Genomic DNA, 15,161 nt, shown 5'->3' on the forward strand with positions numbered 1-15,161 from the left:
TTCAACCTTTCATTAAAGTCAGTTCAGAAGAGCCCTGATTTTTCTTTCTATGGTGCTCCATAATTTTACTCACAATTAATTACCTTTTGTGAGTCACACAGTGATATCCTCCACCTAGAGAGTAGAAATGCCCTAATCCTGTTTTTGTGCATCACACTGTAATTATTCATAATATTATAGTAGTTAAGGCTTAAAAAGGACATTGGTCCATCAAGTTTAACGCACAGATATTGCCTCTTGCTGGTTCTTGCAAGACAGTTCGGGAACCCTCATGGAGGGCCTCGCTTTCACAGCAACTAATCAGGACCTCCTAGATCCCTTCAAAGATGAAAGTGCCAATATGCCTACAGAATATGAGTGGCAAAACCAAGTTTGATTGTTTTAGCAGCAACTGTTTGATGATAAAAATATCTTATACATTTTATTTAATTTTGAAGATAATTATCATAAATAATCCAGAAATGTCACATTAACTACTTTAGTGGTTCCAAAAACAGACTTTGATTTAGAAATTACTTGGGGCTTTTGGACACCCTACATGTTGCAGATAAGAACTCCAGAAACCTTTGGCCACTTAGGCTGGCATCATATAGGGAGGAATTGATGCATTGAACACTTTCCAGTGGCTGACATCCTACAGTCAGTCAGTCAGATGTTTCCAAATTATAATAATGATGATGATAAAAATAATCGATCTTTAGTGCCATCATATTCCACAGGGCTTTACAAATCATGGGGTACATATACAAAATATGAAACATAAACACATTTATCAACCATTATCCATATTGCTGATTTTACAAGTCTGAAGCACATTGTTTGCAAATACACATTAACAGAGATATTACAAGATACAAAAACATCAGAACAAAATCAACAAGTGACTTAATAAATGCACTGAAAAATTTGCTCAATCATCTTTACCGTCTGCAGAAACACTGCCACTATATTAGAACCAGATGACAGTACAACACCTCTCAAAAACATAACACCTTGCATGGCCACGCTAATTTTTGTTGAGTGACGCTTTTCTATGAGGATCAGGGAACCGCCACACTGGCTAGGCAGTTGTTGATGGCCATTCATACAAGTTGCTGTGTTAGTAGTCCTCACAGAAGCCTGCAGTTGCAATGGATATTACCTAATTGATCAGGTCTCTGCTTCATTACCTAATTTGGACTACATCTCTGAATTTGACACTTGGGAACCTTGGAAAAACCTTGAGAAAAGAACTCTACAATTATTTCTGACATCAACAGCAATCAGAAGAAAGCCCACCTAGATACATTTCTGCAAAGGCAAGAAGCTTTCACAATCTCTCTGTCCAGAAACCTAAGTGGAACTTCATCTAGCTAGCATAATAGTTGATAGTTTTATGAAACATTAAAGTCAAAACTGAAATCATACATTGGGTATTGGCAAAATCTTGTTATACACAAAAAGTTGTGTTATAAAAGACTGGGCTAATAGGCCATGTGCTATCTGTGCAACCGTTCTCAAGAAATAAATGGCAATATCTATGTTAAGCTCCACAGGTGGTTAAACAACACATTAGGGCAAAGAACACAGTCCTCTGGATGATGGGAGTGAAAATAAGAGGACCGTTGTTCAGAGATGTACATTGGGTGGCAGAATAGTAAGACCAAAGGTGTTAAGCCTCCAAGTTGGGCGAGTGGGGTGCACACCCCAGCATACCACCTACACATAATGGGGAATGATCAGATACTGAATGGAAAAGGAAAGTGGCATCACCAGTCATCAGAAGGGTTGCATGATCAGTAAGGCATATATCAATGAGAGACATAGAATTATAGGAAGCTGAAAAACATGAGAAAGTTCTGGCATCTGGGTGTAGCCGAGACCACCCATCATCCAACACCAGGTTCGCAGCTAGGGCATGGAAAGCAGTGATAGAAGATGGGGCCAGTGCCTGCACCACTACTGAATTGCTATCTAAGGATCTGTCCCAAATAGTGTTAAAATCTCCTATACACAGTACATGGATTCTTGTGTGCGTTAGCATAATGTCAAGGATAGGACAGAGAAGTTAGGATCACCGGAGCACCATGGAAAAATGTGTGTAGAATAACGTAGTAGCCATCAGGATCAATAACCACTTTCAGCAGGGTAAAAGAAACACTCCTAGGTATAAATATAGATACCCCTCAAGCATTCAAGGAAAACACAGAGTGATAGGCCCTACCCATCCAGGATTTTTTAAGTCAGTATAGTCGATCACCCTCCAGGTCCTGTAATCACATAGGGGCACATTTACTAAGGGTCACTCACCTCATTTCTGTCAGAGTTCCCAACTATTTCCGATTTTAACAGGGGTTTTTGGAGCACGCGATCAGATTTTGGCGTCGACTTTCATGCAACACAAATCGGGGGCGTGGCCGTCGGACAACCCAACTGATTCGGACTAAGTGCGGGATTTAAAATTCAAATTGTGTCGCAAGGCAATGCACTCACATACACCTGGAAGAAGAAGGTGAACTCCGGTGGACCTCAGCGGGGAAGCGTTACATGCAGGATATTGGGCGCGCGCACAATCTTAGTGAATCGCGCCGGACTTCATCCTCGTCAAACATTGCACTTTGGGGATTGTGACAGGACTGGGTAAGTAAATGTGCCCCTGTATGTCAAAACTGTGCTTCCTGAAGTATTGTAAGGTCCAGGGATTGCTTCTTGCTATCCTTTACTCCCCTAACATTCCAAAAGACCATTGTTTGGTTTCAAGTCACCATTTCATTGTGGTAGAGAGAGGCAGGTAGTAGAACCACAAGGTGAGGCGCTGTGATGCTACAGGTGTCAAGACAGGTGCAGTAGGGTGGAATACAAGAATAATATAGACATAAAAACCCAACCCCCACCAAAAACCAATTGTTGAAGATGCCAGCATAAACTCCAAGTATAGGGAGAACAAAAACAGGATTAGGAGTCAGCATACCAGAGGCTAACCAGTTCCGTACCAGTAAAGGAGAAACACAATCCATATACAACCTAATAAGTAGAAAATGTTATGTTAAGCTCCAAATGGAAAGGAGGAGCTTCACCCATTTACAATAAGAAAGGGTACAAAATCACACCCCAGGCCAGCATGACACGTAGTGTGGTGACTCAGCCAGCCAGAATAATATCAGTCCTGTGGGTTTCATTGGTGATTTAATTCTGGGACCTGAAAGATACTTCATATGCAACCTTGTATCCAAATTGTTTAACTTGGTTGTCGTCTGTAGATCTTTTATTTTATATAAAAGTAAAAAACATAACAATACAAAACAAACGTAATATACAATATATACAAAATATATACAATCTTACCTGCTGGTCCAGCCATATTCACACCTAGCAATAACTTAAAATACACCAAAATGAATAAACACCAAATACCACAACCCCCACCCAACCGATTATCACAACCTAAACCAAACCAATAAACAAAGGCAAGCCACACGCACAAATAAACATAAATGACTATAAATATACATATACCCACCCCACATCCTCTAATAACAAACCACCCCACACAGATCACATCCCACACTCATTTTTTTTTTTTAAATATATAATAACAAACACAGAATACACATAACACTACACTAAACTAAATCCCTCGCCTGCACCCTCCCCTGCCCCCAGACACTGGTCTAACGTCTGCGTTAAGTAGTCCAGACCAGTGTCCAAGGTCAGTTCATAAGTCCCACCACCATCGCCCCCCTTCCAACCTAACACTATGTCCCAAACCCCACTATATACAATATATACACTGATTACAACATGACTTGAATAAAACATAATACAAATAAAACCTTAACAAGGTAAATCTAAACCACATAAAGCCCAGGTTCGGCGCCTGCAAACCCCTACATCACTACATGCCCAGAACACAAAACAAAAATCTACAGTGCAGCATCAGCCCAACACCAGGAGAGGAGATGACAAACTAAGGGACACTAAAGGAGAAGCCCCTCCAAAGGAGAGAGGCTCTCCCCGTGCCCAGCCTCTCATACTACAGAGAGCGCACCTTCACCAGGTCACCCAGAATGTTCCTAACCACCTCATCCACCGGGAGGATTTTACGCTGCGTTGATACTAAGCACCGTGCGTTCCACGTCTGTCTGTCGTCTGTAATGTCTCACAAAGGCCATGGTTCAGGTCTGAAGAAGAGAACAGAGATTAGAACCAAACCCTGATAGAACAAAGAATACTTGTTCTAAAATCATTATTGCTGTTGCAAAATGTGTGAAAGGAGCATGTTCTAAGATCAGAGGCAGATTAAGACTGCCATGGGCCATGAAGGAATATTATTGCCCCTACAAGGCTGGATTTCACTTCCTCCATCTACCTGCTATCAATCTGCAGTTTCAGACCTTGGCTACATCTGTATTGAGAGCTCTCAATTCTCAGTATAAAATTTGGTGTTTGGCAATTTGGGACAGCTCTTTATACATTTATTATGTTATTATTTAATTATTCCTCTTATTTAATTTTATTAATATTATTAATATTAATACATTTTCAACTGCCCTGTAAGATGGATTGGATTGTATATCAGTATTGTATTATACAATATACAGTAGTGTATTATCAGTATAATTGGTATCACACTTATTGCATGCTATGATTAACAATCAACCTATGTTACATGTTTTTCAATGCAAAAGCTACAAGAAAATATGTCCTAATTTAAGATGCAGATTACCGTATTTTTCGTACTATAAGGCGCACCAGATTATAAGGCGCACCATCAATAAATGCCTTCTTAAAAGTCTAAGTTTATATATAAGGCGCACCGGATTATAAGGCGCACCTGATTATAAGGATGAATGACCAGCAGGTGGCAGACCTGTGCACAGTTCAAGGCAGCTGTTGTCTGTAAGTACAATTCATGGATAAGGTGCACTGGACTATAAGGCACACCTTTGATTCCTGAGAAAATCAAAGGATTTTTTGTGTGCCTTATAGTCCGAAAAATACGGTACAGGGAAATCCACTGCTGAATTTGCTTTCTACTGATACCACTAAAGGAGAACTCTAGTTGCTATACACACTATACCATGTGCAATATAATTATATATTCAGTGAACTTAACCACTTGAAAATTGCCTGATCAGCAGTTTCCTCAATAATACGGTTGGTTTGCCTTGTTTATGGTTTTCATCATGTATATTTACAGAACATACTGAACTCAGTCTAATAAGAAGCTTATTATATAACCTTGTCTGTATTAATTCCCCTTTCAAGACAAGAGTCTGCAAAGAAAGGCAAGCAGATTTATGATGTACAGACTTTTTTAGACTTCCATCACATGAACAAGACAGTACAGATAATATTAACCTTCGCCCATAGCAAAGTCAATGTCATCTAATGAAAATGATCATAATTTAAATGCAAAGAGCATTTTATGGACCTATTTTTAGAATTAGTGTGCACATCAGCTGTGTTTTACCATTATACTATTGAGAATGACAACATGCAAAAATAGATCACAAAAATGACTCAAGGAAATAAATGGAGCTTAGCCAATTATGAAGCCAGTGTCCATATAGAACAGCCTAGATGAAAAGCTTTAAAAATGCCAGAAGCTGTTAGGTGGCAAAAGACGATGCCTGGAATATGCAATGCTGCAACTTTGGGCTATTTGAATTATTTTTAGTGAATTATCTCACTTAAAGGGGTTGTTTAAGCAAATAATTGATATACAATTATAATTATATACAATTTTCCAATAAACTTTCTGTATCAATTCTTCATGGTTTTCTAGATCTCTGCTTGCTGTTCTGCTATGGAAATCTATTGTTTCTTCCAGTGCTTAAAAAATCTGCCCCTGGTCATGTGATGGACATGCAGGTGCATGAGCCGTTAGAATCACACAGCTCTGATTAATAACGGCTCATGCACCTGCCTGTCATTCATTGCATGACTGATTTCTGTCCACAGGAAGTAAACAAAGAAGCTATCTATAGCAGGACAGCAAGCAGAGATCTAGAAAACAGCGAGGAATTAATACAGAAAGTATATTGGAAAATGGTATAACTTTTTATTACACATACCATATCAATTTGCTGAAAGTGGACAACATCTTTAAGGTTATAAGCACAGAGCTAGGTTATGCTTCAATTGTCATAAGGAACCAGGAACTAGGCTCCTTAAAGGGGTTGGCCACTTTACCTATTTTTTTTTTTAATATGTGTGTTAGTGTCAGACAGACATTCCTGTCCATAAAATGGCTTACAATGTGATCTCTATCTGTCCATAAACAACCACCCTCCATCTGCAGGTACACAGCATAAGGCAAGATGGCTGCCGACCGTAAATCAGAAGATACAGGGTCGGAAACCAGGAGCAACTGAAATTGTGTACACCAGGACTGATAGAGACAGGATGGCAGGGGCATCGCTAGGTCAAAAGTTCCGGGGCTCATGCCACGCATCTTTTGGCCGGAGCCCAGGATCTCCCCAGGTCAGCAGGACATTTGTCACGCTGCCCACCATTCCTCCCCTCTCCCATCAGGATCTGTATCCTCAGGACACAGATCTTGAGTAGAAAGTGTGCACTAAATACTGCTTTCTTCTGCAGGTCTTGCAGCCTCGGGACTGCAGGACCTGTGATGATGTCATCTGTCACATGACCTGCAGGGGAAGCCTGTGCACAGAGCTGCACAAATAAGTTGAGGGGGATACATGAGGGGATCTGTGTGGAGGACATTACTGGGGGGGGCTGTGTGGGGGACATTACTTGGGGGCTGTGAGAAGACATTACTGGGTGGATGTGTGGGGGACATTACTGGGGGGGCTGTGTGAAGACATCACTGGGTGGATGTGTGGGGGCATTACTGAGGTGATGTGTAAGGACATTATTTGGGGGCTGTGTGAGGACATTACTGGGGGGCTGTTTCGGGGACATTACCAGGGCACTGTGTAGGGGACATTACTGGGGTCTGAGTGAGGACATTACTAGGGGGCTGACATTACAGGCGGGATTTGTGGAGGACATTTTTGGGGGCTGTATGGGGGACATTACTGGGCGCTGTGTGGGGCACATTACTAAGTACTGTGTGGGCACATTACTGGGGGCCTGTGTGGGGGACATTACTGGAGGGCTGTGTGAGGACATTAGTGGGGATGTGTGGGGGCATATGCATTTCATTAAAACACCTGGTGTCTTGTATTGTTTAAATGTGAGTCAAACATGTGAGTGCAGCCTTACAGTATTTGAGAGTGTTAGGGGTAACACTATCAGGGAACCAAGATGTCAGGACAATGAAGAACATAAGATGTCTCTGTGGTGAACTCCACAGGGAGGACACGTGGCTGAAGAGGAGACATGGAGGGCCTTATGGAGAAGATAGAGAACTGCAATCACTGTGTTTTCTGTAGCTGTATATACTGTCAGTGAAGTTGTTATTGGCACAACCAAATGTGAGGGGGTTATGTACAGGAGGGGGCATTACTGAAAGTGCAATACATTTGCATTGTGGCCCGTGCCCCTGATCTTTTACAACCCTAGCAACACCGCTGCAGGTTAGCTTTATATCTGTGAAATGCTTTATTTTTGTTAATAACATATAAGGGAATGTGTTATTTTGTTTTCCTGCTTACATTTAAGAAACTTTTCTTCATGGGAATACCTCTTTAATCAGCTTCATACAACAAAGTAATAAAAGGTTATGGGTATTGCAGAGTTTTTATTTTGAAATCAAGACATATTCAGGCCATATAAATTTGTTACTTACAGAGAAATTTCTACTTTCTCGGTACAAGCCTCAGAATATTAAATTGTGTCATTTAAATATACAACAATCCCTTGTAGAAATAAAAACCTGATAAAATTGTATTAAGGGGATAAAGGAAAACATGTAAATACCAAGGAATTTTAAATGTGATAATCTTATATCTTAAATCCTATCTCACATTTGTTTTCCGTGGCATCCTTCTTTTTATAATCAACTTTTAGATTTATGTTAATGATCCAGGAAAGCTCTGGGGGTGTTACCAGAGCCCCTTCATGCTGCAGCTTCATAGGAGTTCACACTGTGCAAGAAACACTTCCCCATCTCACTGTATGTTGGAACTTCCTCTGCTGCAGTGAGATTACATCAGGTAGAGGGAGGGGGAAGTGCTGAGAGAGCAGGGGGAAGTGCTGAGGGAGCTGGGGGAGGGCCGATAGCGTTGCAATCTGTTATGCTTCAGTACAGCTCCTCCCCTGAACTCTTATGGCTCATAAGCATAATTTTAAAAGTTGGATTTAGAAAAAAAGAAGGCCATACATAACAAATATAAGAAGATTACCATAGCCATGGTGTCCGGAGTAAATTCCCTTGTTTATCATGTTTTATATTGATGATAGATTTCCATTAACAATGCAGAATTCTACAATAGCTCGGACTTTATAGACCTGTATCTTTACTATTTTCCTATGATACCCTAACATCCTGTGGGGGTATGATTCATAATGCCAGAGTTTTCCACTGGTTCTTTACAAATTCAAAAGTAGAAAACAAAAAAATAGAATAATGACCTAGAAAGTTGTAAAGTTATTACATTGCTGCTTAGCTTCCGAAGAAATAACCATTCTGTAAGTAATGAGAGAATTCTGTATTCCAAAAATTATTGATCTTTCAATGACACTTTCATCATTAGTTAAGAAACTGCTGAAGTATGAAGATGTTTCATTTATTTCTCTTTGTTTTCAACTTTCAAAGACTGTTTGGGTTGCTAAAATGAAAAGCAGTATCAGTAACAGATTGTTTCAATATTGCTTTTTGTAGGCTTTTGCATACATAAGGATGTTTCGGCTTCAACATCTACAACAATTGCTGTTTGAATTAGCGACTAATGAGAAACCCTTAACATATTCTTTTGATTTAATAGATGTGGAGGAGAGAGAACGGCACAGAACAGATTGATTTGTGTTTACTGTTGATTGAAGTAGTACATTGAATATTTTATATCACCACATTTGCATTAAATGCCTTCATTTAAAAATACAGCATACACCAGCTCCATTGTAGCATGGAAAGGAGATGGTGTTTCAACAGTTCTAAATTTTTACTCAATACTTTTAGTGTTTTCTATTATTGATTGAGCTCTAAACGAAGTATAAAGTTAAACAATGTTCTAAGGAAAAAATACATTCATTTTGAATGAAACTTGTTAGTGGCTTTTCAAAAGTAACTTTTCAGTTTAATAGGAGTTGCACATTCGGCACAGTTTCTGTTTCCAAAGTAATAAGTGCAGTTATTTTTTGGACCTGATATCCAAATTAGGCTTTGTATATTCAGTTGGGCTGTCCTAAGAGCCTTATTATATTGGTAGCAAAGCTATCAGCAGTGAATTCTCAAATAATCGGAACTAGAGAAAAAATTCAAACTGCACTGGAAATCAGTAGAGCGACATCAGGGCCATTTTTATCGCTTAGCAAGAGTCACAACCAATCCAATAAACAAAGGTATAAAAATTGGGGAATAGCAAAGAAAGAATAGTGCTTTTTGCTGATGACATGTTGCTAATGTTATCTAACGTTTCAGGTTCCCTGATAGAAGTGCTGAAAACACTTCAACAATTCGGTAAATTTGAAATATTGAAGGATGAAATATAAATTGTATAAGTCAACTATATTACCTTTGGATGAAACAACTGATATACCAAAAACAAAACCTAAAATATTAGGTTTGAATGATAGCTTCAAATACTTGGGCATTAGATTGGGTTAAAATGTGAACAATTATGTTGAACGTAGTAATGTGATCCCAGCAATACAGACAACAAAAGCAAAGATTCAACTCATGGCAAGAATTGATATAGTTAATATGGTGATACTACCAAGATTTATGTATCTCCTTCTTAACTGCCCAGTGTGGATTGAAGGAAACATATTTAGTACATAAGAGGGAATAATGTGAGAATTTATATGGCAAGGCAAAAGAGCAAGGATTAAATATAATTATCTTCAATACTCTAGGAATCGGGAAGGAATAGGGCTAACTAATTATATTATTACGCAGCGGAATTACAACAACTAGCGAAATGGCAGGATCAAAATTTATCAGAAACAATAACATCTATTTACCCAGCTATGAATAATAAAGATGTATTTCAGTCCTTAGAGGCCAGTCTTTTTGAGGTTGACAAGAAGATGATCCCATTAAAAAACATTTTAAAAATATGGAATATGCCCAAGAGGGTAAAGGGACGAAACAGGATGCTACCTTGTACTCCATTATGGACAAACCGATATCTGAAAGGAGTTCAAGAGGCAGATGGGGGAAGATATTGGGATTATAGGGGAATATAAACAGTTGAAAATCTATTTAGTAAGTATCCAGAATTATTATGGAAAGGGGATGGTAGATGAATTTAGGCATATACAATTAAAGGCAATTGTAGAGAAGGCAAAAGAAGAGGTAGCTTTTGAGGTGGGACATTCTGTAGTATAGAATCCTTCAGAAAAAAAGAAGAAAGAAAATACCCCAGAATACGTATGGAAAAATGAAGGCAGGATATTGACAATATGACAAAAGAGAAATGGGATGCTAAGATTAAGAATCTTAGCAAATCTCATGCAATCCTGGGTTTCTGGAGACACAATATGCTGACATATTCCACTTGCTGTGGAGATGTCCCTAACTATATAGATATTGGGAATTGATTATAGATAGGATACCTGACATTTTCCAAGTGAAAATAACACTAGAACCATGTTTGTGTATTTTGGGGTATCTAGAATATCCAACAGAATTGTGAATATACACTCACCGGCCACTTTATTAGGTACACCATGCTAGTAACGGGTTAGACCCCCTTTTGCCTCCAGAACTGCCTCAATTCGTCGTGGCATAGATTCAACAAGGTGCTGGAAGCATTCCTCAGAGATTTTGGTCCATATTGACATGATGGCATCACGCAGTTGCCGCAGATTTGTCGGCTGCACATCCATGATGCGAATCTCCCGTTTCACCACATCCCAAAGATGCTCTATTGGATTGAGATCTGGGGACTGTGGAAGCCATTTGAGTACAGTGAACTCATTGTCATGTTCAAGAAACCAGTCTGAGATGATTCAGCTTTATGACATGGCGCATTATCCTGCTGAAAGTAGCCATCAGGTGTTGGGTACATTGTGGTCATAAAGGGATGGACATGGTCAGCATCAATACTCAGGTAGGCTGTGGCGTTGCAACGATGCTCAATTGGTACCAAGGGGCCCAAAGAGTGCCAAGAAAATATTCCCCACACCATGACACCACCACCACCAGCCTGAACCGTTGATACAAGGCAGGATGGATCCATGCTTTCATGTTGTTGACACCAAATTCTGACCCTACCATCCGAATGTCGCAGCAGAAATCGAGACTCATCAGACCAGGCAACGTTTTTCCAATCTTCTACTGTCCAATTTCGATGAGCTTGTGCAAATTGTAGCCTCAGTTGCCTGTTCTTAGCTGAAAGGAGTGGCACCCGGTGTGGTCTTCTGCTGCTGTAGCCCATCTGCCTCATCAGAGATGCTCTTCTGCCTACCTTGGTTGTAACGGGTGGCGATTTGAGTCACTGTTGCCTTTCTATCAGTTCGAACCAGTCTGCCCATTCTCCTCTGACCTCTGGCATCAACAAGGCATTTCCGCCCACAGAACTGCCGCTCACTGGATGTTTTTTCATTTTCGGACCATTCTCTGTAAACCCTAGAGATGGTTGTGCGTGAAAATCCAGTAGATCAGCAGTTTCTGAAATACTCAGACCAGCCCTTTTGGCACCAACAACCATGCCACGTTCAAAGGCACTCAAATCACCTTTCTTCCCCATACTGATGCTCGGTTTGAACTGCAGGAGATTGTCTTGACCATGTCTACATGCCTAAATGCACTGAGTTGCCGCCATGTGATTGGCTGATTAGAAATTAAGTGTTAACAAGCAGTTGGACAGGTGTACCTAATAAAGTGGCCGGTGAGTGTATAAGTATCAAATCTTATTGATGGAATTAACTGCCAGGAAGATAGTAGCATTGTCATGGGTGCTCCCGCGATCCCTGTCTCGGGTTGCAGGCGCACCCGTGTCCCTCTGTGTGCCCCCGCTCCTGCCACAGCTCCGGACTCACCTGTCCTGGCTCCTGCTCCCCAGCAGACTGCCTTCTGTGCGTGTCCTAGGGCACGCGCTCACAGGGTGTCGGAGATACAAAGGGCCAGTGCACCAATGATTAGTACGCTGGCTGAACACCTTCACCTTATTAACCAGCACCTCCCTTCCTTCCCCGCTGGATCTTTGTGCCTACGTCTTAGAGAAAGCTCCCCAGCGATATTCCTGTGTACCTGTGTGTTTCTGCTTCTGAGTTCCCGTGCTCCTGTGTTCCTGCTCCTGAGTTTCTGTGTTTCCGTGTTTCTGTGTTCCCGTGTCCCTGTGTTCTCGCATTCCTGTGTTCCCTCGTTGCCATGTTCCTATGTTCCCGTTCCCATCTGCCTGGACCTCCCGTTGCTGACCCCGGATTGGACCTGACCTTGCATCTCTACCACCTGCCCTGACCCTTATCCTGTGCCTGAACCTGACCACGAAACTGTCTCCTGTTAATGTACATTGACCTCGGCTGCCACCGCGGGCTAGTCGCAATGAGGTATGGTGTTATAGTATTTTTTAATATGATTTTGTGGATAATGAATATGTATGTACATTTATTAATATTTAATAAAAAAAATAAAAATAGAGTTGCAACCACCCAAGGAGCCAATATTATAGAGCCCAGGGGCGGGAGAAAGCAAGTGGGGAGACATCCGGGGTGGTTAAAAAAGATGAAAACTGGTGTACAGCTGAAAAAACATGTTTTGACCGTCAACCTGGCAGCCCGAGGAGATACTCCACTGTTGTATCTTGTGTAAGCACTGATTTTGATTTTAGGTATTCCACATCTCTTTACTACTCCTTATATTTATCCTCATATAAGTGTCAGGATTGATTGTTTGTTATGTTCCACTCTCGTGGTTCAGCTTAGATATCACCTGCAATATTTTATGCATGTTCTTATACATTTGTGATTAATTAAGATATTGGGGCACATTTACTAAGGGCATTGCACCAGTTTTCTATCGGACTTTGCTTGTTCTTTTTGTTTGCACAGGTATTTAAGAAGTGTCTGCACCACATCTGTGGCACACGCGACCCTTCATGAGACACAATTTTGTGCACTGAAGGGAGCGTTTCCGGTGCTCAGTTAGACACCAAATTTAACATGCAACGTCCAACAGAATTGTTTTGCATGCCGTGTGCTAAAGGTGCACCAAAAAAAGTGGTGCACTCTGTCGGGGACGCCAGAAGAACAGGACATGGATTTAAAAGGGGTTTTTGGCGCACGCTGTCTGATTTTGGCACAATTGCGCCAGCTTTCATGACACACAAAACGGGTGGGCGGGTCATCGGACGATCCAACTGATTCAGATAAATCGTGGGATTTAACTTAAAAATTGTGTCGCAAGCCATGCACTTACATACACCGAGAAGAAGAAGGTGATATCCGGCAGACAACAGCAGGGAAGCGACACATGCAGGATATCGGACGCACGATCTTCATGAATCGCGACAGAGTTCATCCTCGTCGGATAGTCCACATTGGGGATCGTGCAGGGATCGGGTAAATAAATGTTCCCCATTATATTGCTTATTTTATTTTGCCATTGATGATCAGTACTATATATAACTTATTATATTACTCATTTCTTCCCGTTATACAAAATTGGTATTGTACATAAATAAATAACATGGAGGAGGAAATCAGCTGTGTGTCTATTGCCAGCAGCCAGAGGGTTTTTTTTTCCACTGATGTTAAAAATCAATGCAAGAAACCTTAGGGTGTGGTAACATAGTAGTATTTCTATAGCAGTGATCCACCCCAAAAAAACTATAGTATCCAAAATCTCAATATAGAAGAGAAAAATAGGTAGCTCTTACGAGATATAACATTTTTGTCCTTTAATTCATTGTTTAAAACTTGCAGTAGACATAGGGAGCAGGGGATCTCAATGAAAAAAGGACGCTGATTTTTAAAGGAAATCTAACATTTAAATGAAGTGGTTATAAACTTCTTACTATGACACTTAGGCTTCATTCACACGACCCTTGTGGGAACGTATATACAGCCACAAGCTTGCATAGTGTCACTTTATTTCACAACAGTCTGGACATGGCAGGAGTAGGAGTCTACTCCACACTCCTGTTATTCTCTTCTTTCTATATTAACCTGTGATAATGACAATGACAATGCTCTTCACCCTCTACTTACTAAGGTCACGGAGCTAGGATTACACTTACTATATACAGTATTCATTCATACAGTATGCACTGGCCTCTGCTGCTGTGTAAATAATACATCTGTAAAGGATCAGAAAGCCAATAATCTGTTTTATTTTAATCATCAAACCTATAAGCAAGAGTAAAACTTGTTTATTATAATTGCTAATGACTTTTTGTGTTACTTCACTGAAAACTGTCTTTTGCACCATTTGCATGATTCAGAAGGAAATGGGGTACTATTGGAAAATTTAATCAGAGGCTGCACTGAAAGAACTCAGTAGAGGGTTTCTTTTAATGATTTTTAATGCAGAGGTGCATCAGCAAAAAGGCAAGTTGGGCCTCTTGCCTCAGGCAGCACTACCTGCAGAAAGATAGGGGGACAGCATCAGGGGTTCCATTATCTAGTACAAAGCGGGACCTACCACTTAAAAATAGTGTCTCTCCATACCTGAAGACAGCATTGGTTTAAGATTCCATTTACTATAACATAAGCTGATATATTTTTACTCGATGGGGCAGAGGCCGTACCGTCTTGTTCCAGCAAGTTTTCTGTTAGGTACATGTGTAGGAGGGAGAAACAAAACATATGAGACTTTGGTGATTGCTTTCTGCCAAATAAGGAGATGTCAATATAATTAAAGGCAAATGGCTTGTTGTTACAGATTTTGCACTAGGGACCAGGAACTTCATGAAGCCTCTGATACAAATCTTCTTCCACAGAAGATGAAAACCACAACAGCTAAGTGCAGTTACAAGCATGCCGAGTATTTTATACATTCCTTGGTTAATATTGATTTCGTAAGGCATCATTGTATGTGATGGGGAAACCTTCATGTGTTATCTTATTGTGCAAGTATTAAACCATCTTTAGTGTTCATTGACAGT

This window comes from Engystomops pustulosus, chromosome 5 (genome assembly GCF_040894005.1).
Source record: "Engystomops pustulosus chromosome 5, aEngPut4.maternal, whole genome shotgun sequence".
Taxonomy (NCBI): Eukaryota; Metazoa; Chordata; class Amphibia; order Anura; family Leptodactylidae; genus Engystomops; species Engystomops pustulosus.